The sequence below is a fragment of the Vigna radiata genome, chromosome 5, assembly GCF_000741045.1.
Source record: "Vigna radiata var. radiata cultivar VC1973A chromosome 5, Vradiata_ver6, whole genome shotgun sequence".
Lineage (NCBI taxonomy): Eukaryota > Viridiplantae > Streptophyta > Magnoliopsida > Fabales > Fabaceae > Vigna > Vigna radiata.
In genome coordinates this window covers 5,341,805-5,353,311 of record NC_028355.1, presented here as the reverse complement: position 1 = coordinate 5,353,311, position 11,507 = coordinate 5,341,805, and the positions used below count along the sequence as shown (strand labels likewise).

The window sequence follows — 11,507 nt, the reverse complement described above, 5'->3', positions numbered from 1 at the left end:
AGTAAGCAGTCAGGTAAAGGGTTGGATTTTTACTCATTACTTTGATAATATAGCTGTAGCCTTGCTGACTTGATCGTCGGAGTGCTAACTTGCAGGTTGCAGCCGTTCAGGTAAGGAGAGATAAGAATCCTGAAACACTTAGTTAAAGAAGTCCAGCATGTCATCGTAATCCATAGGCGATCGGTGTCTTGGTTCCCATCCAAAACAGTTATAATTATTTATATTTTTATAATAAAATTAAATAAGTGAATGATAATAGTTGTTTGCTAAAACATTTGCTTTCAAGTATTGTTTCCACCTATTTCATATCAATTACTATACCTGATAGGAAACTGAGCAAGTTCTTTCCTCATAATTAGAAAAAAATGTTGAAACATGTTGGTCCTCATATTTGTTGGTAAACATGTTGGTCCTCGTTTTAATTTTTTTTTTGTCTCAATTGAGTACATATACTTGTAAAATTGAGTTAATTAAGTTCTTTTCGTTAAATTTTCACTGACGCTGTCTAACTATCATAACGTGGCGTACACTTAAAATGTTGATGTAACAGTGTTATATTATGTGAAATTTTTTTAGGTGAAGCTAGGCGCTGCAACAGTGTCATTCCCCACCATCCTCCCCGCCACAGCCAACCACCATACTCATCTCGTTGGACAACCATCCTCCGCCAACACCCACATAATGAATCACGCCATTTGCCTATCCTTTTCTTGCAGCCAATGCCGCAAGCGACGCAACATCCACCATAAACACACAGAATCTTGAGCAACTTCATCGTTCCACCGTGAACCACGAGTGCTGCCATCACCACAGTTTCACCTCCACCAAACCCTAGCATAGTGCCTCCATCACCTCGCGCAACCATCACCTCCTCTAGTAGTTCACTTGCAACCCAAATTGCAGTGGCGAAATCATCTTCTTCACCATCACGTCGTGCCTTCGTCAACAACTCAAAATCATGAAGAATTCTAAAACTCCAACCTCTCCAATCTCTACGTGTTGTCTCGATTCAAACCTGCAACCAAGACAACACAAAAAATTCAGGAAAAGCCCCAAATCAAAACCCTTTACTGTCAACATTGAACAGGTACATACTTTCAGTATCCAAATTAGGAAAAGGATGAGAGTGAGGATGTCTAAACTAAATATTTGAATGCTCATATCTTGCAGAATACTAATCCTCATTTCAGTTGGGCCAAATTGTTACTAGATGTTTATCCACTGATATGTTGCAAAATAATTTCATGCTCATTAAATTTGAAAGACAAAAGGATAAATAAGCTCAATTTTCCTTTCTGCACTTGTTGCCAGAAACACAAAGAATGGGTTTGCAGTATCTGCCACTATTGTTGAGGCAAATTATGTTACGAAAAAGCAAAACCTATTTTCTGCATTCAAGCTTACATAGGAAGACATTGCAGACATTGAAAATTTGGCCAAACACCCTCGAATCAGAGAAAAGGTATGTATCAGAGAAAAAAGTGTTGAAGGAAAGCATCGACTTCGAGGAGACATAAATGTTCTCGTTCTAGGTGATCCAGGAACAGCGAAGTCTCAATTTCTCAAATATAATTTATCAAGTTTATTTGGTTGATGTCTGTCTACTGGTAACTGTGTTTAATAAATTAACGTTTCAAAATGTACTTCAAGGTACGTTGAAAAAACTGGACAAAGAGCTGTATACACTACTAGAAAAGGGGCTTCAACTGTGGGTCTCACAAAATGTTACTGTTCACAGGGACCCAATCACACGAGAGTGGACTCTTGAGGGAGGAGTCCTTGTTCTGGCCGATAGAGGAATTTGTATTATTGACGAGTTTGACAAAATAAATGACCAAGATAGGTTAGGAAATAGTTTGCTACAATTGCTTGAAATTTTTTAATTTCATTATTAATCTTCACCCTTACTACTTATCCTTGACAGACTAAGTTATGTATTTGTTACCAGGGTGAGTATCCATGAAGCCATGGAGCAGTAGAGTATTAGCATATCAAAAGCTGGAATTGTTACATCTCTTCAAGCACGTTGTTGTGTAATTGCTGCAGCAAATCCTGTTGGAGGAAGGTAAGCAAATTTTTCTTCTCCCTCAGATTTGGTTTCGCAGAGGAAGATGAAGGCGCAATTTAGGATTTGCGATTTATGATGTTCTAGTGATTATTATGGAGGAGACGTCAGGTTCGTTGATGGTGATGTGTTGATTGCATTATTGGTGGTTCGCGTTTTGTGTCGTGATTTGGGATTGTGCGATTTGGCTTCTTCTAAAGGTTTTCACGGTGTTGGTTCACAAGGAGAGATTGATCATAGCTACTGATGGCTGATGAGGTTAATGGAGGATGAAATGCTCTGTGAGTGACGAGGAATGAAGCTTCTAGTGTGTTTTTTGTAACATTTTTAGAATAAGAATGCTACTATAGTCTCTATTTTTTTTTCAATTTTTTTTTATTTTACTAAATTTCATGTCATAATTTAATTATTTCCACTTAATAAAATATTCATCTCATCATATTCACTATCATCACATTTTAACGTTGTTTCTGAAAAGTTAACGAACAAAGCTTAATTGGCTTAATTTTACAAATATATGGATTCAATTGAATCAGATCAAAAAACGAGAACTCATATGAAATTCACCAACAAATATGAAGACCAACATATAGTTTAAATCTTAGAAAAAACTATAAAAATAACTTGTGTTACACGAAGAACCACTTTACTCATGACGTGCACGGAGTCTAATGCCAAAACAATCATGCAACTTCAAAACTTTATTTCAATTAAAGAAAAAGTAAGAAAAGAGATAAAGATTGTGTGGATGAGAAAAAAAGTAAAATATAAATAAAAGTTTGTATTAAAATTAATCACTTTTAAAATAAATTTTAAAAACTTATTTTATATACAACTAATTGTTAAAATATAAGTTCGAATTTTAATAGTTTTAAATTAAAATAAAAAATTATTATCAAATGAAAATTTATATAAGAAGTAATAATATATTAAAATAAAATATTTTAGAAAATATTTTGAATAATTTTATTTTATTTAAAATTATTATAAAGTATACTACTATCCACCGACTCACACATATACATACAAACCCGCACATAAACTTAAACCCACAAAAACACATACAAATACAAAAACACGTAAATAATGACACACAGAAATAAACACATATTAATATAAAAATAGGCTATGACGTTAAAAAAAACACCAACTTCATATCGGGAGTCGTTAATTAATGTCAAAACTGGTCATTTCAAAGATTAATTGACATAAAAAATAATTATTTTCAAACGTTAATTGACGTAAAAATGTCTATTTTCAACATTAATTAACAACTAAAAAGGTTACCGTAACAGGTAGCGATAGCAGAATTGAGAATGTGGAACCTCAGATTGAAACCCTGAATGGAAGTGTAGAGATTAAATAACCTGAGCGACGAAGGCCTGCGGGGTTCACTCTGCGAGATTTTGTCATCGTATTCATATTGTGTTTTATATTGATGAATTTTAACTTGTATAAAAAATTGTTATAAAAAATACATTTTGTACTAGTCGCATAGTGATAATTTTATAAATAGAAAAAAACTTTTTTATATGGATTATAACAAATATACGTATAAAAATCTTTTTTTATACCTAATAATATTATATCATGTATAAATTATTGATTTATACCGGTTAAATATTAGAACACGTATAGAATGTCTCCTTTTCGCGCAATACTTTCTCTTCTCTTCTCTTTTCTTTTTCTTTTTTTCCCGCAATTTTCATAACGAAACAAGAATTTTTGTGCTTCAGCCATGGCTCCGAGAAGAGTCTCACCTCGATCTACAATTAGGATTCCTCCACTCTCTTGCCGTTTTTACCAACCTCAGCTTCGACGTTTCCTCTCTCAACCGCCTCTTCGACACTTCGGCATTCCTGTTCTTCAAGGACCTCACCGTCGATCGCATCACCTTTAGATTCTCCACCTGGTTCCCTCCGGCCTTCACGATCGAATTTCACGGCGTGCATGTCGTGTAATCGTTCGAGTAATTAAACAATCGCGAAAAAGAAAAAAAAAAAACTATCTGTTCTATTTATTTATTTATTCTTGTTCTTTGTTCCTTAACCATCGATGTAACTGTTTTGTTTGAAGGAAGCCAGAAGCTGAGGAATGTGTGGCGCGGTTGCGAAATGCGAAGAAGTATGATCACTCGAATTATATGAGAAAAAAAACTATGGGCGCTTGATCTTGAGGTAACGAATGCACTTCTCCGAGTTTGAATTTACTATTCATACTTAAGTTGACGAGGAGTGTTGGTCTTACCGAACATTATAATAACTTACAGATATATGATGACACTATTACTGATAACAGTTTTGTCTTGTTATCTTGCTTATGGTAGATGAAAATAATGATGATTCGTGGGAAAATTTATAGAATTGTTGGAGTTTTTCTATGGATCTTGAATGTTTCTCCAATTTCATTTTCAACAGCTAATTTTGATTTGAATTCTTATTTTCTATTTGATATTGTTTCCGCCATTCAAATTCATCTCTTCTCTTCTTAATATTTCTTCAAATTAACCAAAGTTTAAACTTAATTTGATGAGAATAACACTTGTTCTTGCAGCAACACTGGTTTCTTTGGTGGATTCACTCTAAAAATTAGAGAATTCAATGTCATCAATTCAGGATTAAGTGACTACAATGTCAGCCTTAATTCAAAAGAACAAGAATTAAGCTCTTCATTTTGCATTTCAGCTTTTGACTTAATTTGAAAATTTCCAATAATATTTGCAGTTGTGAACAAGCCTCTGGGCTCTCCAATATCTACTAAAATTGATGAGTTGTCTCCTGTTTTCCCTCTACAACCACAACCCTTTCTTCCTCTTATAGCTCTTTTCCCCATTGAGACCTTTCACAAATAATTCTTTGCCCAAACTATCAAGTATGGTTTATTTTTCCTTTTACATTATGATTCTTTTTTAAATTTGTTTATGAGACCAAGATGTATTGTAAATTGTAATGTATTGATGAGATGCTGATAAAACATATACCAATAATTTCTATTGATACTGATCATAATCTAAACTAATTAGGGAAATAGAACATGATAAGATAAAGAAATAGGGAAATAGAACATGATAAGACAAGGAAATAGGATAAGATAAGATGTATTTACTTAGTTGGTTGAAATTTGAAAGTGACCACTGAGATCTTTTTCGGTACGTTATTAATTAGGATGGTGACAACGTAAGAGGACCAATTTTCTCTTCTGTCTCCATATATTTTCACATCACATTCCTCTTCTGGTTTACTTTCAAGGACCAAAACACGCACAACACAACCAACGAAACTTCTCCTTCCTTCCTTATTATTAGCTGATAGAGTATGGAGGGTTTATGAGGGAAAAAGAAGAGTTAAATGAGAAGGAGAAACCTAACTTTAATAACAGTTAGGCAGTTAGGAGAGGCGCGGGAAAAGAGTTCATATAAAGACAGGACTCTGTTGGAGTGTGTACATTGAGAAGAGAAATCAATAACAGATCCAGTCTTTTGTTATCTGTGTTCTTGTTTGGGTTTGTTATCTGTGTTCTTGTTTGGGTGTGCGTGTGGGGAGTTTAGATACTATTGTTATCTGAAACTAAAATGTTTCTTTAACATCCCTATATGACACAAATTTGACACCGGCCAGGTGTCAAATTTCTATTGGATTTTTTTAGTTAAATGAAAAAGGTTTTTAAAAAAGCTACGAGGGTAGAATAAGAATTCTGATTATATGAAATTTCATTTGGCGGTTTCGTTTTCTTCTCTTTCACTTTGGTTCTGAAGGTTCTTCTCTCCCATCACTCTTTCCAATCCCGGTTGCTTCATCTCTCCAATCCCTTGCTTTCTCCATTCGGGTTTCGTCTCATCTCAACCAAAAAAAGAGTTCTTTCACAATCACTCTATTGAGGTAAGCTCTATTTTGCGTATCTTGTTTTGGGTGTCTTTGACGTTGTGGCTGTGTTTCGGCATTTCGCTCTCTTTCGCATTGTCTGGCTTCTCTTTCGCTCTCTTTGGCGTTTTGGGTCTCTTTGGCGTTATTTATTCATTTTGTGTTTTGTGAACCCTAAGCCACCATTGATTTTTTGGTCTCTTTCGTGTTTTGGTTTTTTGTGCAGTTGCAATGGCTTCCGGAATCCCAAAGGTAAGTTAAAGTTTTGGTCTTTTATGTAGTCGCATTTTTTTGGTTAGTAATAACAATCTTTTCATAATCTTTTGTAGTGGAGGGTCCGAATCTCTATGGATTCATCAAACGCTGTTGAAATGAATCGTGTGCTGAGAAAAGTCCATGTACAACGAATTGCAATGACACCATTTAGAAGGAGTGTGGGTACCCAAAGACAACAGACACAACCAACAGAGTCAACACAGACAAGTGCAGCATAATGATCAACCAAGTTCTTCTGCAACACTAGATGATGTCATACAACGCATTGACCAACTCCAGACGTACATTGGTACAAGATAGGACGACCTAGAAGCACGAGTTGGTAACATTGAGAACCGACTACAGCAATCTCCCACCCCATTTTATCATTTCACTTCATAGTTTTAAATTGGTGTTGACATGTATTTGCTTTCATTTGGAACTTGTATGCATTACTGCAATATTGTACTGTTTTTATTACTTCAATTGCGTATCGAAATTTCATAGTTTCATTTTAAATTTTGTTTGAATGTTTTGCGTATTATATTTCACAAAATGTTAAGTAGTCAGATAATGGCGTATTTAATGGACAGTTAAACAATTCAAAATCACATATATACAACCAACTACAAATGAAGAAACTCAATAACGGTCAACGAACACTAATATTGAATTGTGGTCTACTATGGTCCCCTATGTTATCACTAGTGGCTCCTTCAGTTCAATAGGATGTCCAAAACCAAAAAAAGACTCGCGTAAACGATTACGAGCCCCTCGTAAACGATTACAAAGCACATTTTGACAGCATACATAGTAGAACTTCACTTGACACAAGATTCTCAACATGGGTGGTCCCCCCTACATCATGGGGGACCCAGAAAATTAGGCTCAAGCCTCTCCTCACTCAAGAACCTAAAAATATAATTTAAACCATTGGATTTGGTTAAAAAGACACTGTGGTCCCCTATGTTATCACTGATGGCTCCTTCAGTTCAACAGGATTTCCAAATTCGTGTTCAGACTCGCGTAATCGTTTACAATCTGCTTGCAAACGATTACAAGGCACATTTTGACAGCATACATAGCAGAATTCACTTCAATCAAGATTCTCAACATGGGTGGTCCCCCCTACATCATGGGGGACCCGGAACATTAGGTTCAAGCCTCTCCTCACTCAAGAACCTAAAAATACAATTTAAACCATTGGATTTTGTTAAAAAGACACTGTGGTCCCGTATGTTATCACTGGTGGCTCCTTCAGTTCAACAGGATGTCCAAATTCATGTTCAGACTCGCGTAATCGTTTACAGGCTGATTGTAAACGATTACAAGGCACATTTTGACAGCATACATAGAAGAACTTCACTTGACTCAAGATTCTCATCATGGGTGGTCCCCCCCTACATCATGGGGGACCCAGAACATTAGGTTCAAGCCTCTCCTCACTTAAGAACGTAAAAATACAATTTAAACCATTGGATTTGGTTAAAAAGACATTGTGGTCCCTGATAACGGTAATTTTTACCATTATCTGAGGTTCATTTAGAGACAAAATCAGTTCCCCTTTAGCTTATTACTTGCTTAAATCCTCTCTTTTATTTAGTTTTAGTATTTATCTATATTTTGAGCTACATTACGTATATAATACTTTAATCCCTTGTTTTTGATCCATTTTGATGTTAGGAAGATCCTCCATTACATTGAAGAGCCTCGGTGACCCAGAGAAGCAAAGAAGACCAACAAAAAGTGAAGGTTTTGGAAGCTGCGCTGGCGCTGAGTGGTACTTTTCAGCCGCTGAGCGCCAGAGTTACAAAGAGCTTGCAGTGATTTTAGCGCTGAGCGGTGACGTTGCTGATGTGTAAAAATGCCTATTTATTCAAGTTGTCTCGAAGCATTTTGGGATCTTTGGTTCTTTGGAGGTGCGATTTCACTGCTGAAGCTCGTGGAGGGCGCGAGGAGCTTGTGGGAACATCTCCTCCTCTTCCTTTGGGTCTCCTTCTTCTTCCATCTTCCATGTTTGTAAGCTCTAGGGTTCTCCATGGAAGTGGAGAACCACACCCATCTTGTTGGGGTTAGTTGTAGCCTGTGAACTTTTGTGTATTTATTGAATGATTTGAATATATTATATATATATATATATATATATATATATGCCTTTTCTATCAATTGCTAGTATTCTTGTTTCTATTCTTAAAGCTTGCATGTAATGGGGACGTTCATGACTTGATTTTGGGGTTTCATGGGTTATGGGGANGTAAGATGGAACCCGGAATTGAAACAAGAGTCCTTGTGGTTCATTGATTATAGGGATGGAAGATGATTCACATGTTGTCTTAGATCCTAGTTCTTAATGCGGGTTTTGCTTGTTAAATTTTCCAAGGGATTGGAGTTTGATAGGAAAACCTAGGCTTTTTCACCTAAGGGATTAGGACTAGAGTGTTTTAGTGGATTGACTTTAGTAAATTGATAGAAAGGAGATGAAATTGGTTATACACAAGAGTGAATTGGTGAAATCTAATCTTAACATTGACATTTCATTCCATTTCTAGTCTTTTCCATTTCTAAGTGCCTTCAATACCAAAGTCCAACCTTGTAATTACTTGTGAATTTATCTTTTTGCACATATTCTTGAATGAATGTTATGTTTTTGAGTCTTAATGAGTTGTTAATCACACAATTTTCAAGTATTACGAGTCTCTTGGGAAAACGATACCTGGTCTTACCAGTTTTATTACTTGAACGATTTGGTACACTTGCCAAAGTTCCATCAATCCCCTATGTTATCACTGGTGGCTCCTTCAGTTCAACAGGATGTCTAAATTTGTGTTCAGACTCACGTAATCGTTTACAGCCTGCTTGTAGATGATTACAAGGCACATTTTGACAGCATACCTAGAACATTAGGTTCAAGCCTCTCCTCACTTAAGAACCTAAAAATACAATTTAAACCATTGGATTTGGTTAAAAAGACACTGTGGTCCCCTATGTTATCACTGGTGGCTCCTTCAGTTCAACAGGATGTCCAAATTTGTGTTCAGACTCGCGTAATCGTTTAGAGCTTGGTTGTGAACGATTACAGGGCACACTTTCACAGCAGAGGTACCAAAACTTCAACTGTGGTCCCGCTATGTTTTAATAGGTGACTCCTTTTGTTAAACAGGTTTTCCATAATGCAAGTACGACTCGCGTAATCGTTTACATGGCCATTGTAAACGATTACATTGCACAATTTACCCCCATTATCTTCACCAATTCAGCTATATTCATCAAATCACAACCATTACTTCAATTTTTTTCACAAACATTATCACTTGCAAATCAAAATATAAAGCACTTCAATAAAAGACACAATAAATTTCCAATTATGAATTACATAAATGGATTGAACCAAACATGGATGCTCTATATATTGAACCAAATAGGTTAAATTACAACGTCCTGTTCTTGTCCTAAGAGTGAAGTCCAATACAATAATTATTCATTTTTCTTTCTAACAACTACATTTGCGGTGTATGGTGTCCTAAGTAATTGGCTCTTATAACGCCTTCTTGATCCAATCCTAACATACGTCTTCAACTATGATTGGTTGTTGGACATTCCACCCGGTGCATTTGGCGACATTGCACCTTCTTCAGTGTTGCACATTCCACCTGCTTCCTCGTTCGGCATTCCACCAGGGGAAACAAATGCACTGTTACTGTTAGTGAATGCTTGTGGACGTCCAACACTTTGTACACCATCATCTGTAGTTGTCCTTTTAGGTGTTCTTCTGGCCTTCTCTTCCGCCAACTCTGCCTCTACGACATTGACCTTCCTTTTAAGCTCTTCAATTATAGATTTTTGCTCCTCTACATACATCCATCAAGTGTTCATTCAAAGTGCAAACATACATCGTTGAAAAATAATGACGAACCGTCAACTGCTCAACGAAAACAACACAAATGTAAACACAAAAGGAAATAAATAAAAACCCAAAAGGGGCCAAAGAACTGACAAGGAAACCAAAAACCCAATACCCAAACGACAACATCAACGGAATGCGACAGGAAACCAAAAACCCAATACCCAAACTGACAACAAAATGGTATGAGAATGGATTTACCTTGCTCCAACGAAGCTGCTGTCTGGAACTTCCCATTCCGAGCAAACTGCGAGAACGGAGAAACAAAAACGAAAAGGGGTTGAGCGCAAAATGTGAGAGAACGAGCAGTGAGAACGAAATGTGAGAGAACGAAATGTGAAAGAGAATGTAATCAAACAGGAGAAGAGCAAAATTGGAACAAAATGTAGTTCAAACCCTATTCATTATCACTGCCAGATTTCATGAAGGAAAAAAAAATTGAGCCAATCAGAAGCTGACATCTGGCAGTGTCAAATTTGTGTTAAAAAAAGATTGTCAAAATAACTAGACCCTTTTCCGTACTACTCTTTTTCCTTGAGTGTTTACTAGTTAGCAAGCTCAGCCTAGGTACATGGCTCTTAGACTACCTAATAATAGTAGCCTCACTATCTACCTCTATATTTTTCACCTGTAACTTCGCAGCATGGCTATTTTGATGATTCATGGTCCAAGTGGGTGAGAATTTTGCTGCACCATTCTCAGTTTGAGGAGGGCTCATTTGAGTTCCTTATCACATCTAGAGAGACATGTCAATGCGTCCTCATTTTTAGTTCCATTTCGTTTCTCATCTGTAAAGGAAAATAATTGAAACGTTTAAATATGTGAATTCTCGCATGTCAATATACAGTCATATAATTTCAATTCAATGTGTTTGAAACCTTATTGACAATTGAATTACAAGCGTCACAATCTAATAAATTAAAATTGATTTTATTTTTTTATTCGTCTTATTCTCTTATGCTTATTATTAGTATTAATTTATCATGAGTTAAGACTCGACCGAGAATGAACTGAAGTGTTTATTCTTTTACATTAAATATTTTTGTTTTTAATTTTAATTTTTATATTATTATAAGAAAGAGAAAAATACTTAGGTTTCCAATTTCACACTTGTATAAATCTTATTCACACTTTTGATTTTTCCGAATAAAAAACTCCCATTCTTCTTGTTCTTTAACTTTAATAAATAAGATATTAAACTATTAATATTATAACTTATAACTTGATTCAAACTATTCATTCTGTCGATATTTAATGACACATCTTCAATGGAACAACATGTCATGAAGGATGTTTGGGAGTAGTGGGTTGTTTTTCTTTTAACTATGTGTAACTATGTTAGGTAAATATATTTAGGAACTTTGTTAAGTGAATATTACATTGAAAAACTATTTTGATGTCTTAATAATATTGATTATTTTGCTCG

General features: G+C 35.5%; 1 long non-coding RNA gene across 2 annotated transcripts; it reads left to right on the top strand.

The window, feature by feature from the left end:
* Window positions 1-3,698: 3,698 nt before the first annotated feature.
* Window positions 3,699-6,666, top strand: LOC106761406. 2 transcript variants are annotated; one of them, XR_002667622.1, is made up of 3 exons: window positions 3,699-4,034; window positions 4,142-4,242; window positions 4,619-6,666. It is a non-coding gene; the product is annotated as an uncharacterized LOC106761406 (long non-coding RNA). The 2 variants fall into 2 exon arrangements; XR_002667621.1 differs by having other exon boundaries at window positions 4,142-6,177; window positions 6,255-6,666.
* The last annotated feature ends 4,841 nt before the right edge of the window (window positions 6,667-11,507 follow it).